The sequence below is a fragment of the Macrobrachium rosenbergii genome, chromosome 2 (genome assembly GCF_040412425.1).
Source record: "Macrobrachium rosenbergii isolate ZJJX-2024 chromosome 2, ASM4041242v1, whole genome shotgun sequence".
NCBI lineage: Eukaryota > Metazoa > Arthropoda > Malacostraca > Decapoda > Palaemonidae > Macrobrachium > Macrobrachium rosenbergii.
The window spans coordinates 49,126,243-49,146,884 of NC_089742.1; the positions used below are offsets into that span (position 1 = coordinate 49,126,243).

At 38.3% G+C, this 20,642-nt stretch overlaps 1 protein-coding gene across 8 annotated transcripts in view; it reads right to left on the reverse strand.

The window, feature by feature from the left end:
- The window catches only part of LOC136846503 (micronuclear linker histone polyprotein-like), a 625,416-nt gene that overhangs the window by 207,834 nt on the left and 396,940 nt on the right, over positions 1-20,642 (reverse strand). The window lies entirely within an intron of this gene.

The window sequence follows — 20,642 nt, forward strand, 5'->3', positions numbered from 1 at the left end:
GAAGGGTTAAGTCTCATCTGTAAAGCAGTGTTCCATTTAAAAAGGACTTTTCAAACTAATACCATTTAAATTTCCATATCAACTTAAATTCCCCAAGAGGACGTCACTTGTCACACGGCTAAAAATATAAGCTTATAAAAATACCATCGGAAATTGAGTGTCAGCGCAGTAGCTAATTATCGCTTATTATTCAAAACAACAAATAAATCAAACGCAACTTATCACAGGAAGTGTCATGAAGTACACGCACAGGAAGTGTTAAATCTTTCGCTTTAACTACCAAGGTGATTAACGACATTCAAGAACACTCTCGCTGAGATAAGTGCATATCCGGTATTACTCACCGAAATGAAAAAAAAAAAATTATAATGCCTGACAATCTTTCACATTTTTAGTTTTCTGTAAAAGAAAATATTGTGCCGGCTTTGTCTGTCCGTCCGCACTTTTTTTCTGTCCACACTTTTTCTGTACGCCCTCAGATCTTGAAAACTATTGAGGCTAGAGGGCTGCAAATTGGTATGTTGATCATCCACCTTCCGATCATCAAACATACCAAATTGCAACCCTCTAGTCTCAGTAGTTTTTATTCAATTTAAGGTTAAAGTTAGCCATAATCGTGCTTCTGGCAACGGTACAGGATAAGCCACCACCGGGCCTTGGTTAAAGTTTCATGGGCTGCGGCTCATACAGCATTATACCGAGACCACCGAAAGATAGATCTATTTTCGGCTATACAGAAAACTCGATTGCGCCGATGAAACTTCGGCGCATTATTTACTTGTTTTTGAGGAGATCACCTGGTATTACAAAATTCTGAGAGGTCCAAAGCAGCAACTACTCAAGATAGACCAGTGAAATATTAACAAATTCTTTGACAGTTCATGTTCGGGAAGCTAAAATATTTTGAGAGAGAGAGAGAGAGAGAGAGAGAGAGAGAGAGAGAGAGAGAGAGAGAGAGAGAGAGAGAGAGAGAGAGCTGACCGACTCATCTGATTAGGTACTGCAAACTGGCGTCGCAAATTCCGCTGTGATAATACCGGTGAAAGAAACACAAAGTGAATCGGATAATGTTATGCAAATATATATATATATATATATATATATATATATATAATATATATATATATATATATATATATATATATATATATATATATATATATTTTTTTAAAATTGTCTTCTTAAAATTTTATACCGAGAAACAAATGCTACGGAAAAAAAACTATAACTCCTTTCCTTTGATACCTCTCTCACTCGCTTCCCAAGACACCGGTTTCCGTATACCAATAACTTCCTACGAACTTGAACTGAGTCTTGAGTCAAACCATTTAGTAACTTGCAGGGGTTCCTGTCTTCTCAAAGAAAATATTTTCAACTCTCGTGAACTTCCCGCTGTAAAAAACATCTACCTGTAAGCCCCTCCAACTTCTCTAGGACCTTCAAGTTAACACAACAGCATTCTCGAGACTTTTTTCAGTTCATAATCCTCGCTTAATTGGCAAGCAATTCAGTCTAAGAGACCATGGGGCCCGAAAGCATTTTCCCGAGTTGTAACCGAGTATCGGGACCTTTCCATGAAAAAAAGCGGAACGCCAGATCTTAAAAACTAACCGTAGAATTTTCTTGACAATAACCTCATCATGTTTCCCACATGGGGTGCAAGAACTGACTGCTGATTTGAAAGGGGTACGTACATTGAAAAAGGTCAAGAACCACTGCTCTGTATTAAATATTTCCTCTACATTAAACATTTGCACATCAATCTGACATGATCACGAAGCATCTGCAGGATGCTCTGACCGAGATGAGCTACTGGCGGAGTTTAATCAGTGCCCCGAGGCATCTCAATGCCCTTCTAATTAAAGGGGAACCCTGGAGACGGTTTCTTGAAATTTAGCTAAAATAAGTTGCTCTTTGTTTAATTAGTAAGTAATTATCACCGGATGTATCAGTGTCTTAACAATACGGCAAAAATTATTCATTTCTGGCTTTTATGAAATTAATAATATGACAATGTTAGTTTCTTGAAACTTAGTTTAATATATGACTTGCAATATCAGAAAAATCACCTGGTTAAAGAAAGTTTGGTCAATAAACGAGCGATTAAAGGCAAACAATAAAGACACAAACACACACACATATACGAAAACTGCTTGAGCGAATGTTCACCGTAACATCAGACAATCAAAACCACTGCTATTATGGAAAGAATCAAGGCGTGAGAAGCCATAAACAACTGACAAAAACTAGTTACCAAGTAAGAAAAATATATATATATATATATATATATATATATATATATATATATATATATATATATATATATATATATATATATATATATATGTGTATGTGTGTACAGTATGTCTGTATAATCTGTTAGAAGAGTGACGAATCACGTCACAACTCATAACAACAGCAAGATGGAAGGAAGTTTGTCGGGGCATTTCCACCCCTCCTGAAACAAACCAATTAAGAGAAAGGTGGAAACTACAGAACGCGGACGTCAGTCAGTCAGCTCTCCATCACTGGGGGGAGAGAGAGAGAGAGAGAGAGAGAGAGAGAGAGAGAGAGAGAGAGAGAGAGAGAGAGAGAGAGAGAGAGAGAGGGGGGTGGGGGGCGTTGCGCCACCGTTGACGCAGAAAGGATAAGGAGAAGGAGAACTCCGTGACGATGCAGGCAAGAAGATTGGAAGGCAACGCTGGTGATTGACTTCGGAAAGACACGCAAAAGCACTGCTGCTTGCTGCTGCTGCTGACACAGACAAGCAAGGCACTCGAGAAGGAAGGTGGGGGGGCGGGGGGGGGGGCTTCTAAACAAGACGAGTAATGATGGGCCCTAAGAGCAAGTTGGAGAGAGAGAGAGAGAGAAAGATTCTATTGTTTCACAAGCAAACAAGGGCAAATTAGGACATAAGCATAAACAAAAACTGGAATTAGATAGTCAAGTCACCAGTTATTTACATAGGAGACAAAATGCATTTACCATATGACTGGAAAAACTCACTCTTTTTCGTTGTTAATATAATATACATAAATATACATATATTTATATAAACATTGTTATATATATATATATATATATATATATATAATTTTTATATATATATAATTTATATATATATGTATATATATATATAAATATATATATATATATATATGTATATATATATATATATATATATATATATATATATATATATATATATATAAAATCACAGAACCACCACATGAGTAACATTATCACATGATATTCACATTTAGCCTCGAAAAGCTCAACAAAACACCCTTTCTTCCCGTTTCCCGTTCTCCCTCCGGTCAGCTTTGCTCCTCATGAAAGAACGCACAGAAAACACAGCTATATTTGCTCACAAGTTCAAAACCGAATTCGCAACAAACTCGGTTATAATCGGCGATTATTTTGCAAAGAGGAACACAAAAGAATCAGTCAAATGTAGCTGAAAAATAGTGATGGATGTCTCCCTGCGTGCTATGACGGGTCCGTCAAAATACTTGCGCTCAGAGGAAGTATACGGCAATACGCCGTGTAAGAAGTGAAATTTATATTCAAGGAAGGGAGAGAGAGAGAGAGAGAGAGAGAGAGAGAGAGAGAGAGAGAGAGAGAGGTGTCCCAGCAATGGTTCTAACTTCTTAAAATGTTTAAAATGGTCCTTGTTCACGAAAGTCTTTCCAAGTCTTTTCAGTTCACAATCTGAAATTGTTCTCAAGTTCAGAAGAAAGTTCAACACTTGGCTGAATATCTCACGACCGCATAAGAATAAGTATTCCATTTGTATCACAACACGAAACCGCAAACGACCTGGAATTTGTCAGTGCTGTACAGCTCTCTAGGAAAAACCTGTCCCACAAAAAAAAATTATACCTACATCCATTAAAAAGGCTAAAAAAAAAGTAAAATAAGTCAGACAGAACACGGCGACACAGAAAGGGCATACCCAGCCATCGCCCACAATAATATATTCCCTTTCCTCGTCTTCCTCCTCCTCCTCATTCTTCGTTTCTCTTCCAAGAAGATGGACTGCTGCAGCAGCAGCATCCTCTCTCTATCTCTCTCTCTCTCTCTCCTTTCTCTTTATTCCTCTTATCTTTATTGCCTCCTCGTCCTCCTTTCTCCCTCTCTCCTCCTCCTCCTCTCATCCTCTCATTCTCATGCTCTTTTCTTTTATCCTCTTCCTCCTTTCTCTTCCAAGAAGATGGACTGCTGCAGCCGCATCCTCTCTCTCTCTCTCTCTTTCTCTCTCTCTCTCTCCCCTTTCTTTTATCTTTATTCCTCCTCCTCCTCATTTCTCGTTTCTCTTCCAAGATGGACTGCTACAGCAGCATCCTCTCTCTCTCTCTCTCATATTTATTCCTCCTCTTCCTCTTCGTCCTCATCCTCTTCCAACAAGATGGACTGCTGTAGCAGCATCCTCCCTCTCTCATTCTCTCTCTCTCCTTTTTCTCATCTTTATTCCTCCTCCTCCTCCTCCTCATCCTTCTCATCCTCCTACTACGACTTTTACCTCGACAAGTACGACTACTGCTACTGTACCCGTTCTCATCCTCCAAGGAGCGGAATCGGTAAATGAGTTCCCAGGGGACATACATGGAGCTCTGGCTGCGTGGGACACGATTGGAGCTCGAGTCGAGAGACAGACTCTCTCTCTCTCTCTCTCTCTCTCTCTCTGCAGAGCCTGAGAAAGAGTCGTGCTGTATAATAACGCTGTATTTCACAGCGGAGATATTACAGTCATCCGCTGTGCCTCGTTTTCTTTCTTTGTTAACCTTAATAATAGATTCCTGGTTATATTTATATACGCGGTTCTGTGGTCAGAGAGAGAGATATGACGTAATTATGTTCACAGAAAGGCGTTTACAAGGCATGGTATACAAATCCAACAAAAGCCACTTCCATATGAGAGAGAGAGAGAGAGAGAGAGAGAGAGAGAGAGAGAGAGAGAGAGAGAGCATTATGCCTTAATATGAGAATAAAAAAGTGAACCAGCGGCGAAGAGAGCGAAAGTATAATCCAAATGAGAGAGAGAGAGAGAGAGAGAGAGAGAGAGAGAGAGAGAGAGAGAGAGAGAGAGAGAGAGCATTGTGCCTTAATATGAGAGAAATACAAAAGTGAACTACGGGCGAAGAGAGAGAGAAAATAAACCAAATGAGAGAGAGAGAGAGAGAGAGAGAGAGTTGAGTCAAAGTTTCAGAGAACACCATCATAAAACCAACACACAAATATTAAAAAAAAAAAAACATAACACAAGAAAACGAATTCGTGAAATCTCAGAGACGAAGGAGGACGTTCGGACAAATAGGAACCACACTGCCGAAACCTAGCCGGGTCTGACCGAAACCGACCTCACGGAAATTACGAAGAAACCAGGAAATTGAAAAGGATTCACGATAACTCCGGCCAAAAGGGGGGAGGAGGAGGAGGAGGAGGAGGAGGAGGAGGAGGTGAAGAGATGTTGGTCCTCGTAAACACACGAAGGAGATAAACAAATAAACAAGCAAATCACGAAAGCGGAGATGGTGCTCTTGCGGGTGAATCAATACTCTTGGCAGCCTAATGATTTGTGTATCTTGACAGAAAACTATGGCTGGAGTACTCCGGGAGTTGTTAATGTATGTATACAGCATTTCCTTACATGTATACATATGTATACGCGATTTCCAGCTCAGCTGGGAGCTCGTTACAACTGCATTTTGTTTGTAATTCATTAAAATTAAGTCAACACTTCGTGTAACAGGAATAATTGTATTTTGCCACATAAAAAACAAGTAAAAAATGCGCCGAAATGTCTTCGGCGCAATCGACTTTTTGTATAACGTATAATCAAGGCCACCGAAAATAGATCTATCTTTCGGTGGTCTCGGTATAATGCCGTATGAGCCGCGGCCCATGAAACTTTAGCTATGGACCGGTGGTGGCCTGTCCTATATCGTTGCCAGACGCACGACTATGGCTAACTTTAAACTTAAATAAAATAAAAACTACTGAGGCTAGAGGGCTGCAATTTGGTATGTTTGATGGCTGGAGGGTGGATAATCAACATACCAATTTGCAGCCCTCTAGCCTCAGTGGTTTTTAAGATCTGAGGCCGGACAGACAAAGCCGGCACAATAGTTTTCTTTTACAGAAAACTAAAAATGACAGAGGCTGTAATACCCGTGTTGACACACTTGTTAATTTTTTCGGTACCATTACCTTCGAAAGTAATTGTGCTATTCTCTAACTTTAAAACGTGATGGTATGTAGCAATTGTTATCTTCAAGTTTCCTGAAGGGCATATGGTTTGTAGTAAGCCATATTTATCTAATAATATTGAAGCAAGCAGGAACTATCATTCGAAATAAAATTACCGTACTGCATAAAATGCCATTATTTGACAATTTTTGACTACGAGCGGTAAAAAAAAAACTTTTAAAGTAAACTTGTATGAAACTAAATAATGTCGATTTGTCATAAAATAGGCCCTACAGCGAAAAGCAGAATACTTTAAACAAGAGCATCCCATTCACCACAAGCAGGGAGCAGTCATTTTATTCTGAATGACAGTTCCTGCTTGCTTCAATATCAGTACACAAACCTTGCTTATCATCAACCATATGCCCTTCAGGAAGCTTAAAGATAACACCTGCTATATACCACCACGTTTTAAAGTTAGAAAATAGAACTATTGAACTGAACTGAACTGAACTGAATATAGAATTTAGGCCAAGGGCCAATCACCGGGACCTATGAGGTCATTCAGCGCTGAAACGGAAATTGACGGTAAAAGGTCTGAAAGGTGTAACAGGAGGAAAACCTCGCAGTTGCACTATGATTCAGTTGTTAAGAGAGGTGGAAAGTCAGATGGAAGAAACAGAATATGAACGGAGGTACAGTAAGAGGAACGAAACGGGTTGCAGGTACACGCTGCAAAGAACCTGAAGTAATGCCTACAGTGCACCGCGTGAGGTGGAAAATAGAACAAAGTTTTGTTGTTGATGGCACCGATAAATTTGCCAGCGAAGAATATACAACACACAGACAAGGAAAACTCCAACGCCATGACGAAATAGGACCCGCATCTCAGAAAACATTTTGAGAAGAGTTACTGCAATTGCACCCTCAGGCAACACTTAGGTGTGTCACTGCGGGAAAAAACAACTTTTGAGTGTATCACTGAATAAAAAAACAAGCAGACAAATAGGGGGACTTGGTATTCATACAAAACCAGTGGGTTTACTTTCCAGAAATACATATTAATTACAGGTACCTTGATGTCATTTATGAATGATGCAATTTAGGCTAATTTAGGCTACAAAGCCAACCTCTGGAGGACTTTCAGCCATTCAGCGCTCAAGACAGTAAAAAGAGGATGTTGGAGTGGCTGTACAGCAAGATAATGAGATCTAAAAAAATGAGATGAAATACAAAGACCTTTAGGTGAAATGGGGAGAAAACCCAGCAATTATTCTAAAGAAGTAATAGTTAGAGAGGTTGGAGAGCAAAATGGATGAAAGGAAGCAGGAATATATGCAAAATAAAAGGCTAAAATGTAGGTGCAGCTAACGGCTGAAGGGACGCCGCAAACACCCTTTAATAAGTTTGTAATGCCTACAGTGCACCATCTGTAGTGCTCTGACGGAAATAACCCTCCTACGGCGTATTCCAAAGACAGTCATGATTTAGAACAAACAACAACAAACAACTTTTGGATTGGAATATAGAGTTTAGGCCAAAGGCCAAGCACTAGGACCTATGAGGTCACTCACCGCTGAAACGGAAACTGACAGTAAAAAGGTTATAAAGGCGTATCAGGAGGAAAACCTCGCAGTCGCACTATGAAGCAATTCTTAAGAGAGGGTGGAAAGTCAGATGGAAGAAAGAGAATGCGAAAGAAGGTACAGTAAAAGGAACGAAAGGGTGTTGCAGCTAGGGGCCGAAGGGACGCTGCAAAGAACGTTTAGTAATGCCTACAGTGCACCCGTGAGGTGCACTGGCGGCACTACCCCCCTACGGAGTCAAAGAACTTTTTTGTCCTTTGTAACAACATAAGTCAGAATAATCCCGAAAGCAACAAAGGCTTCGATGAACGTATCTCTTAATTTTTCAGATGCATTATCGGCAAAGCAATATTAAGCAAAAATGGTCCTCTATCACACAAAGACAAAGTCTTCTGAAATTTCCGAGTACAATTTCGCGAACGTATAGACAGCACCGCATGACGAAAGCCTCGAGAAAGAGGAGGAGGAGAAATTCGATAACAACTCGAGAATAGGAAAATAATAATCTCCGTCAAGGTCAAATATTGATAAGATTGGAATATCGCATGCGATATGTTTCCCTGGGTTTTCGAATCATTGTCCAAAGATGTACCATAAAAAAACTGCATTATCAGTTTTCTTGAAATACTTCATGAAATATTATTATTATTGAAGTGATTATAGAAGTCAGGCCAAAGGCCAAGCACTGGGAGCAGGAGGTCATTCAGGGCTGGAAAGGAAATAGAGAGGTAGGTAGGTCTGAAAGGTGTATCAGGGGAAAACCCTTGCAGCTGCACTATGAAATATTTTTTAAGAGGGTGATAGCGAGATGGAAGAAAAAAAGATAATATTGAATGAGGATGGTACAGCACCACTGAAATTCAAAGGATATTATTATTATTATTATTATTATTATTATTATTATTATTATCCAAGAATACTGAAAAGTTATTATTATTATTATTATTATTATTATTATTATTATTATTATTATTATTAATTATCGTTTAAAAGGCCTCATTTTGCTGAGACAGAGCTATATATGAAAGAAGGAAGAAAACAGAAAATAGAAAGAGTAATATACTAAAGAAAGATATATCACAAAAGAACTTCAATATACTGTATAACTGCAGAACTTTAACAGCATTCATTCCATGCAAAATCTGAAACAGCAGCAAAATTGTGATAAAAATAATCAGCCAATTTTCTAGGGAAACTGAAACCCTAATTGAAACCCATTTTTTCTAGGGAAACTGAAACCCAAATTTCTAGGGAAATTGAAACCCAATTTTCTAGGGAAACAAACCCAATTTTCTAGGGAAACTGAAACCGAATTTTTCAGGAAAACTGAAACAATTTTCTAGGGAAACTGAAACACAATTTTCTAGGGAAACTGAAACATAATTTTCTAGGGAAACTGGAAACAAACAATTTTCTAGGGAAACTGAAACCCAATTTTCTAAGGAAATTAAAACCCAATTTTCTAGGGAAACTGAAACCCAATTTTCTAGGGAAATTGAAACCCAATTTTCTAGGGAAATTGAAACACAATTTTATGAAGGGAAACTGAAACCCATTTTCAAGGAATTGAAACCAATTTTCAGAAATTGAAATCCAATTTTCACTTTCTAGAAATTGAAACCCAATTTTTCTAAGGAAACTGAAACCCAATTTTCTAGGAAACTGAACCCATATCTAGAAACTAGGGAAACTGAAACTAGGAAACCAATTTTCTTGGGAACTGAATTTTCTAAGGAACAATTTCAATTTTAAGGAAACTGAACCCCAATTTTCTATGAAAATGGAAAACTATTCTCCAGGGAAACTGAAACCAATTTTAGGAAACCCAATTTTCTAGGGAAACTGAAACCCATTTTTTCTAGGGAAACTGAAACCCAATTTTCTAGGGAAACTGAAACCCAATTTTTAGGGAAAATGAACCACACACCCACACACACACAGGCACTTACACACAAACATAAACACATACACACACACACACACACGGGCACTTAAACAAACTCACATAAACACACACAAAAATATTTCATATATAAAATACTTCTGAGCATCCATATTTTATGGAACGAATTTTAAAAAAAATAACAAAGACCAGGCAAGTTAATTACACGCATAACAACACCTTGATAACTTACAACAGGAGGGGATACAACTACTACTCTAAGAAGAAGAAGAAGAAGAAGAAGAAGAAGAAGAAGAAGAAGAAGGAGAAGAAGAAGGAACGAACTGGCGAGGGGTTGAAATTAACGTAATTAATGAAGTACAAGAATAACACGGTAAAAAAAAAATAATAATAAAATTGGCCGTTCTGGAGTTAATTAAAAGGGGTACGAAGAATGCTAATAATATTTCCAAGATCAAAAGAAACGGGAAGGAAATCGAATTAATATTCTGAACAGCAAAGCAAAAGATAACGAACGGTGTAATGCATCATTAAACTTTGTTTTGGAGAGGTATACGGATCATCTATAATCCACATTTCTATATAAAATAATTTTGTTTGAGAGGACGGTATAAAATAATTTTGTTTTTTTATACGGATCATCTATAATCTACATTTCTATATAAAATAATTTTGTTTTTTGAGAGGATCATTCTAACATTTCTATATAAGATGAGGAGATAGATCTCCATATCCACATTTCTATATAAAATAATTTTGTTTTGGAGAGGTATATAGATCATCTATATCCACATTTCTATATAAAATAATTTTGTTTTGGAGAGGTATATACATCATCTATATCTACATTTCTATATAAATATAAAATGTCTTGTTTTCAGGCATTTCTACTACGTGATTTATATAGAAGTATAGCTAAATTAAAAAAGTGATCGAGATAGAATTGTGACTAAGGCAGCAAGGAATATTTAATCATGAGATGAAGCTTACACGACATATTATTATTATTATTATTATTATTATTATTATTTAGAAAATGAACCCTATTCATATGGAACAAACCCACCAAAGGGGCCAGTGATTTGAAATTCAAGCTTCCAAAGAATATGGTTTTCATCAGGATGAAGGAAGTCTGTAGGCATAATGGCAATCAAGAAAAAGGAACAAAATCTCTTCCTGAAATCGTAAAAAAAAAAAGAGAGCTAGCTTTAGACAAGAGATACAACATCACCCAAGGCCTCGTTAAGCAGACATCTAACATCACCTAAAGGGCCAAAAGAAATGTAATTAGAATAACGAAAATAACATCATCCGCTGAAACAATAACCAGCATTGGGTTTCATCCTCTTCTCAAATCCTGGAAAATAGTCGTAACTGAGAGCAACAAATTTACTTTTACCGTCTAATACGTTCTCTAGGACAAAAGCATTTATAGACAGTTATTCAAGTTCCCCAGTGAACTGAGCCTGGGCTTTGATCGTGCATCCTTTTGACAACAAAAGACAAGAGACGCTTTTTTTTTTTTTTTTTTTTTTTTTTGCTATTCTAATACAATTCTCTTTGTATTTTAATAATTACTTACATTTTCAGCTTTTCATTTATTAACGATAATTTTTTTCTTTTTAAACAAGTGGTCTCTTTCTGTATTGCCATTACCTTCAGTTGCTTCTTCCTAATGAACACCAATGTCTTTGGAAGCTTGAATTTCAAGTCAATGGCTCCTGTGATGGGCTTGTCCCATATGAATAGGGTTCACTTTCGAATAATGAAAATAATAGCATGCCCTAAAACCTGCAGTACAGCCTTTCAATGATATTTATTACCTTCTTTTAAGGAGTTTTAAATCCGACAGGGCCAATTAACGTTAGCTTACCAACAACCCAAATGGCATGAGGTCATGTTGCCAGCATTTGAAAGTCCGTGTTTTATCGCTGGTCACGCGCGCACCGCGCCCCCTCCCCCCTCCTCCTCCCGAACCCCCCGTGGCGTGAGGCGGCAAAGACGCCTTAATGGATGCACGGTCATGAACAAATCAAGATCGGGTCAATTCAGAAGCGATGTTATGAAACTCGCAGCCCTGCTGCTTGTGCTGCAGCAGAAGCAGAAGAAGCAGAAGCATGTGCAGCGGCGTTAATGGTTGGGGGGGGGAGAGGACCCCCACGTTTCTGCATGTCTCTCATGATGACGCGGCTCAGCAGTTATTTCGGGGTTTTTTTTTTTTTTATAGGTGACGTGGTCTGAGTTTCATTTTGAAGCATGTAGATGCCCTGGTCTGACTTTCATTGTAGAGTCTGCAGATACCGTGGTCTGAGTTTAGTTTCATTTTAAAGTATGCAGATGCCGTGGTCTGAGTTTAGTTTCATTTTAAAGTATGCAGATGCCGTCGTCTGAGTTTAGTTTCATTTTAAAGCATGCAGGTGCCGTGGTCTGAGTTTCATTTTAAAGTATGCAGACGACATGTTCTTCTTATCCCTCTAAAAGATTTTGATATGATGTGCTAAAAAGAAGCTTTCCTCACGTGAAATTTATTGATTCAATAACTCTCCTTTTTCCCAAATAACCAGCAAGGCCACACATTTGTAACTGATCAAAATCAAAATTAAAAGGTATACAATTCCAGAATTAGACATATGAAATCCACGTTGCATTCGTTCACAAAAGCACGTTCATCAAACGCCAAAATTATCTGTAGAAACGCTACATGACATATCAAATGTTGTACAAAAGTAGGAAACTCGAGGGTCAACGAGTTGCATCAACCTGCCAAAGCCTTCACTTTCAGTCTGTGGAAATCTGTGCCTTCTTTTTTGTTTCATTACTCATTAACTCAGGAAAATGTCTTACTAATATGAAATGCAATGCGTGTTCATGTATTTTCCTGTGTCATATCTATGGGCCACTGGCCCCTATAAAACATGTAGTGACTGTGCCGCCTTCGCTGCTTCAGGACGGTACTTAACGACGTCTTTAGTCAAGATTTTCCATCTTGGCCCTGTCTTAATAAGAACGACTGTCACTTGTCAAGAGCTTGACATTCTGCCAAACTTGCATCAAGGGACGAATACACAATTAGGACAGAAAAAAAAACTGAAATATCAATTAATATTTTATCATTACTGAAACGAGAAAACGAAAAATTCGCTTCAAAAATTAAATGATGCAATGCCCAGGAATTGCTTGATCTCGAGGCTATCTCATTTAAAAGCAATTTCATGATCTTTTGAGTGAAAGCAAACCAGCCAAATCGTCATTTTCATGTGATTCACCAACGCTAATGACATCACGCCTGCGGAGAGAGAGAGAGAGAGAGAGAGAGAGAGAGAGAGAGAGAGAGAGAGAGAGAGAGAGAGAGAGAGAGAGAGAGAGAGAGAGAGAGAGAGAGAGAGAGTCCTTTTGCGATTTTCAAGCAAGGTTCCCTATAGGATTATTCACTTATCAGCCAATAATACTGTTTTCAGTCCATGGTTCACTGTCATCTCCTTTACCCCCCTTGCAGTTGAGAAGCGAATTCAACTGTTTATACTGGCAAACTGTAACGGTAATCAGTTCATGACTCCACCTCCAATATCGGCGCGAAAAAGGAACTGGCTTGGTTCGGTTCGTGAGTAAGAATTAGTTTAAGGATCGAAAGCGGCAGTTTTGCCACATTAGTCATCGACTTACATTACTCGTTTTGTTGTACATCTATGTGCTAGCTAGCTCCTTACCACACTGTGCATACCGAAAATGCACATGCAGCTTAACTTCAACGCAAAAAAGGCGTTTGCCTTTTTCAAATATTTCATATCCCAATTCTTTTCCAATAAGTGATTTCGTCTTTCTGTATTTTCTAATACCTTCTTTTACTTCCTCCAAATGAACACCATATCCTTTGGAAGCTTGAATTTCAAGTCTATGGCGCCTATGGGCTTGTTCCATATGGATAGTCTTCATATTCCGAATATAAATGAACAAATAATTCTCTAATTCAAAAATACCAATCCAAGTATAAAGTAGAATTGGAAAGGCAAACATGTACTCTCCTCAGATTATATTGCAGGTCCTTCCTAAATCCCATTACGCGAAAGCAATTCCGCGAAACCGCAGAACGACAGTACAATCGTGAATATAAATCATTCAGCAGGACGCGTGACTGATTTGTCACGCCGTCTGCCAACAGCCTCTGTAAAAAAAAAAAAAAGAATTGCGAGGGATTTGAAGTGACCGCAAGAGGAAAAAAAAAACGCACCATTAAGCTGATATATCGAACTAACACGGTAACGAGAAAACTTACTACAGGAGCTTGCATGTGCACGCATATGTGGCAAAACGCATTAACCCCTGTTATTACCGGCTTTGCAACTTCACTGCAAAAGCGGCTATGTTGAATGTCGTGCAAACATAGAAACAAATGTATCCGACATACTAGCAAAGAGAATCATGGCACATAAAACACTATGAAACTGAGAATTTAGGAGTAAGGTGGTGATGGTTAATTGAAAAACGAAGTGAATCTACACAGGTGCGGCCCACAGAAGTGTGCGTATGAAGAAAGTGTTCAAGGTGGGCCAAAGATGGAATGTATGAAATGTATGCTAAGCCAACTCTTCTTCTTGGGACTGAGATGCGGTTACTGAATATTAAGTAAAGAGAAGGTACAAGCAACTCAGACAATTTTTTATGCTTTGTAAAAAGGAAGTAGGATTTAAATGGCAAGAAATAAAATTAATGCACTGTTGCTTAAATTTTTTTTGGGGTTTTGTAATGATCTGGTTGCCTACAGAGTGGAACAGGTTTTTTTAAAGAGTTCTGCAATGATTTCGTTGTCTACCAAATGGAAGTTTTTAAGGGTTTTGCAATGAGTTGGTTGTCTACAGAATGGAAGTTTTTTTTTAAGAGTTTTGCAATGATTTGGTTGTCTACAGAATGAAAGTTTTTTTTAAGGGTTTTGGAATGATTTGGCTGTCTACAGAATGGAAGTTTTTTTAGGGGCTTTGCAATGATTTGGTTGTCTACTGAATGGAACAATTTTTTTTATGGTTTTGCAATGATTTGGTTGTCTACAGAATGGAACAGGTTAGGGCAAGTCCAGAGAGGAAGAAGTTGCAGAAGATGTAAAGTAATGGTTAACTGCAGTTAGTGTTAAAATTAGGGATCGTCCTGTACAAGAGTGCATAAACATGAAGGGGGGAATACGGGTCGACGTGTTGCTGAAGAAGCTTGGTGAGATTGATGCTGTGGATATTTTAAGCAAAGGATGTTCTTAGGTTCAATAGCTAAAGACATTATTATATATATATATATATATATATATATATATATATATATATATATATATATATATATATATATGTATGTATGTATACACACACAAACACATATATACACATACATACACACACACACATACAAGTTCATCTGAATGGCACCGGTAGCCTCCGATGGATACCTCCACTTCCTCAGTTTTGTCAAACTGTCAGGAGATGTCTGGAATTGAGACAGGCTTTGTTTTCTTCCAAAACCGTTTCTTAAGATTTTCTCACATGCACTTCCAGGAGAGAGAGAGAGAGAGAGAGAGAGAGAGAGAGAGAGAGAGAGAGAGAGAGAGAGAGAGAGAGAGAGAGAGACCTGTTAAAAGTTTATGATTCGTTACAATGACATATAAAGTTTGCCTTGAAATAACTTATGTTTCATAGCGGTATTACTTTCGTACTGTGACAGAAGGTTACTATTTTTCTTAAGGAGAAACAATATTTATGAAATAATCTTTTCCATTAAGCGTTGCGAGGCACTCGAAGTGACAAGTGTTAAATTTTCCACACCAAACTTTTTGTTGTTAATTACTAATGCCCTCACTACAATAACATTATTCCTAAAAGAAATGAGATCGTAAAGCAATAATTCAAAATCATTATAGCTGATGGAGATGAGAATAAATACTCCCTTGAAGAAGGAAGAAATGTCTAATGATGAACCAGTCTGCAATCCGCCCAGGGACCTACAGCCGGCACAGAGTCCGAACTTGGTACCCAAAAGACAAAGGGGCCCTTTGTTTAAGAAGACAAATTAATAAAATAACAGATAGGGACAAATCTCTCTCTCTCTCTCTCTCTCTCTCTCTCTCTGAAGACTATCGCAATGAATGCAAATGAGTCTAGATGGCTCATCTGTTGAGCAAGGAAGTTGGCAACCCGAACACGGGCAAACGAAAAGCTGCCAAACTTATTATGATTTAATGCCAAAACTTACTTCCTCGTGCGAATATTTCGCGCTGCTCAACGAGGACACATGAAATTTATGTCTCACCTCGAGAGCTGTGACGAGAGAGAACCTCCTGGGGGCATTCATCTTCTATGAAAACTAAAAAAATATAAAAAAAAGATGTCAGAAGTCAGTGCAATCCAACCGCCATATCAGACTGTAATTAGACTCAGATAAAAGAACAAAAAAACACACTGGTTACCCAGCGCAGCCGTACATGAACAGAGAGAGAGAGAGAGAGAGAGAGAGAGAGAGAGAGAGAGAGAGAGAGAGAGAGAGAGAGAGAGGCTGAATCTCCAAATAGCTGAGAAAGATAACTTCATTTTAGACTCTGGAGTCGTTTCTGAATTTCCCTGGGACAATCAGCTGAGTAGTATGTAGCGCGGACTTCCCCCTCCTCCTTCCTCCGGAAATTTCAAAGCAACAGCGAACAGGCAAACAATCCCGCAACATCACGTACAAAAGAACCAGAAGGGAAGAGGGGGGAGGAGGGGGGAGGGGGGACAAACACACACACAGAAGAGGGAAAGAACCAAAAAAAGAGCAACAGCATTGTGAAGCATCTACAGGCCCTGTTGACATTTCGGGGAAAGGAGGCAGGCACTCTGCTCCTCCGTGTTGACATTCCTATAGTGAATCTTGTCGGTGCCGGGTTCCTTAAAGACTCCGCTTTGATCAGAGGCGAGGACAAACACTTCCTTCTATCTCGAGGCGTTTGCGCGTGATTGCGCGTTCGGAAGGTGACGAGGGGCTCTGACCTGCTGAAACTGGGAGTTAATGGGATGCAAATCATATGCTGAATTGCCAAATCGCAAAATAAGCCAGAGAAAACTGCGCAAAAGACAAATTATTATTAGCAGAGGGGATTATGTTAAAATAGTACGTTTACTCAAGATAGGAATTGTGAAAATGGGTTCCGCAGCAGGAATAAAAATAACACAGAAAACTGCATCAAAATATTATTAGGATATGGTTTAATAATGGATGTAAAAAAAATTCTTTATGAAAAAAAATTATGCAGGTTGCTAATATCACTGAAATGCATTCAATATTTAATAAAGAAGAAGACTAGACATTAGAAAAAGGAAACCCATTCAAATACGAGGAATCAAAAAGCGACAAATCAACGAAATTGCTGAACAAGTGAAACACACAAATTCCAAAAGGGTCAAAACCATTAGTTCCCCCAACACAAATTACCATAAGCAAACAAACTGCAAAACATGGAGTTCTGCACATCAAATGCACAATTTCTGCAGAAAAAAATCAATCAAAGATAAAAGAGAACTAATAACGACCGCCAGTATCAGGGATAGCATTATTTTATAGATGCCACGCTGTGCAAAAATCAAGCCCTCTGGGGGACTGAGTGCAGATGCACGGAGTTTATCACCCGGGGTAATTACGTCCAAAAATAAAGTTCGTAGTAGCTGTCGAATGCCTTCTGCTCACAGTGGCTACTTTGACAAATGACGTTAAGTCCTCATTAAGGGATGCCAGTTAGCTACAGAGGAATACAGGAAAAAGATTCACAACTATATTATTATTATTATTATTATTATTATTCAGAAGATGAACCCTATTCATATGGAACAAGCCCACGGGAACCACTGACTTGAAATTCAAGCTTCCAAAGAATATGGTGTTCACTAAGTAAGAGTAAGAGGAGGTAAAGGAAATACAGAAAGAAGAGATCTCACTTATTGAAAAAAGGAAAAAATGAATGTCAATAAATAGATAAAAATGTATTAAAATGCAAGGAGAATAAGCATTAGGGTAGTAATGCATTGTATCCTAGCTTGAACTTCTGAATTTCCAACTGCACGACATCCTCATATTTGTAGAACTAAGAGTTACAGATGAAAAAATACTACACCTATGGGGTCTATATACAGTATACTCTCATGCCGGCCCTATCCCAAGTCTTGATGTAATAGGAGCTTTGATCAAAGGCATAAGGTAACTGCCCTGTAAAAATAAAAAAAATTCAAGCCTTCACGAAACCTGCAACAAACCTTTGTGGAGAACTGCAAGCAGTTTTAAGTTGCAATGATGACCGGAAGCTAATTGGGTCTTAAGAACTGCAACACGTAGGGCATGAATTCCAGAGAGAGAGAGAGAGAGAGAGAGAGAGAGAGAGAGAGAGAGAGAGAGAGAGAGAGAGAGAGAGAGAGAGAGAGAGAGAATTTTCTCATTTTGGCTGCAAGATCTGCATCAGTAACCTTTTTATTTAACAAGAGTGTCACTTTACACCACGAACTGGTTTATGAAAAAGTACACATCTCATTTTATTCCTCGCATCCTCAAAGCCAATCTCTAATAAAAGCCTCAAGTCAGCATCTGATCCCCGTGTTTAGATTCGAGACTTCTTCAAAAACATCAGTCACGGTAGCTTCAGATTAAGCCACAGTCTTAGCCTTTGGGCGACAGTAAGTGTGGTAAAGTGTGAAAGGAAGTGGGGCTCCTGCTGTGGACCCTATGACTCGGTTAAGCCAACACACACCTGGCAGTCCTTAATTTCTTTGGATGCTTGTCGACGAGAAGAACATGTCCAACCTTTGACAACTGGAGTTCGTTACTCTGTAACAGTTATTAAGTAAAGTTTTTTTTTTATTTGCATTACATGATCTTCCTATGGCTTCCGCTTGCCTTTCGTATCAGCACCTCTCTCTCTCTCTCTCTCTCTCTCTCTCTCTCTCTCTCTCCTCTCCTCCAACACTGCTGTCACAACTTTAACAATGTTCCTGTTATCTTTCTCCTCACGTAAGGCCACATAGTTCAACTTTCATTTCCCTGTACAAAGCTATGTCAGTCAAGGATGTGGGGAGAGAGAGAGAGAGAGAGAGAGAGAGAGAGAGAGAGAGAGAGAGAGAGAGAGAGAGAGAGAGAGAGAGAGAGAGAGAGAACATTCAATTTGACTGCAGTAATAAATTTAAAAATTAAATCTCAAGCATTTATGACATGGTGTGAGGTCTGGTGTGAGTGAGAGTGGGTCAATGGAATGAGTAGGAGTATTTGCACCAGCCGCAAACTAATGCCTATCTATTACTGTATCATCATGATTTGTCTAAAAACTAGCAACTTCCACATAGGCACCTTTAAACCCTGGAAATTTCTACTGCAAGAGTTGCTCGTCAACGCAATTACATTATACAGTATGTATATATATATATATATATATATATATATATATATATATATATATATATATATATATATATATATATATTTATATATATATATATATAGTGATATTTTAATTAGTTCTGTCCTCACACCTTTGTCAACATCCACGTGGTCACTTTTTCTGACTGTAGTTTTTCTTTGTTTTCCTTTCCTGTCATTAAAACTTTGTTTTGTTTTGCTTGATTGTCAAGCCTCCAAATTCTTATAGATCTTGCCTAGCTGTGTACTGAAGTTGTTGATGTGATTGTTAATGGTTTGGAAGAGGGACAATGACAATCATATATCCCTGAGTAACAATGTGGAGTATTTTATATATAAATAAATATATATATATATATATATATATATATATATATATATATATATATATATATATATATATATATATATATATATATATATATATATATTATATTACATATATATATATATACTATATAAAATCCTCCACATATAAATACTCAGGCATGTATGATTGTTATTGTCCCTCTTCCAAACCATTAACAATCACATCAACAACTTCAGTGCACACAACTAGGCAAGATCTATGGAATTTGGAGGCTTGACAATCAGTGCAAGCAAAACAAAGTTTTGATGACTGGAAAGGAAATAAAGGGAAAACTACAGTCAGGAAAGTGACCACGTGGATGTTGGGGGAAAGGTGTGAGGTGAGCACATCACTGTGGATCAAATGTAACAGATGATGTCACAAGAGCAACTGGGGATTGTAAAATATTCCAAATTGCACATGGAACAAGAGATTCTTTTATTTATGAGATGATTAAGAGGAGCCAATGGGGGAGAAATGTGAGCATTACGCTACAGCAGAATATTTCTGTTCCCTCATGGACACATTGGACTGCAAAGCAGGTTCTGAGAGGGCAGTAAGAAAAACAGTAACAACACAGCAAACACTTATGATGGATGCATAAGGCCTGTGATATTCTATTCAAGACAGTGGAGGCAATTCTGTGAAGGTGTGATCATAAAATGCTAAGATTCCTACCTAGGAAAAAAAGTACCTTTAGCTTTACCAGACCACTGAGCTGATTAACAGCTCTCCTAGGGCTGGCCCGAAGGATTAGACTTATTATTTTATGGCTAAGAACCAATTGGTTACTTAGCAACGGGACCTACAGCTTATTGTGGAATCGAAACCACATTATCGAAAATGAATTTCTATCACCAGAAATAAACTAACAACTGAATTGAACTCCGCCCATCGAGGACAGTATCAACCGAGTCGGCCAACAAAGGGCTGATTCCTAAGAGCAGGATCATCATACAGGTGTCCAGCACTGTGCAGGAAATCAGACAGATCTCATACAGTAAAGACTACCTAGAGATCATGTCATCAGTAAACTGTGTTATTGGCAAAGAGGTGTGGTGTCAAGCAGCAGGAAATCAGACAGATCTCAAAGACTGAGATGTCATCATATCAAGCAATGAGGATTAATGACCTCAACGGAAAGCTGAAGCAGAGTCCTCACAGGGAATATATACAATGGCCTAGCAAAGTACAGTATTACTTATCAATA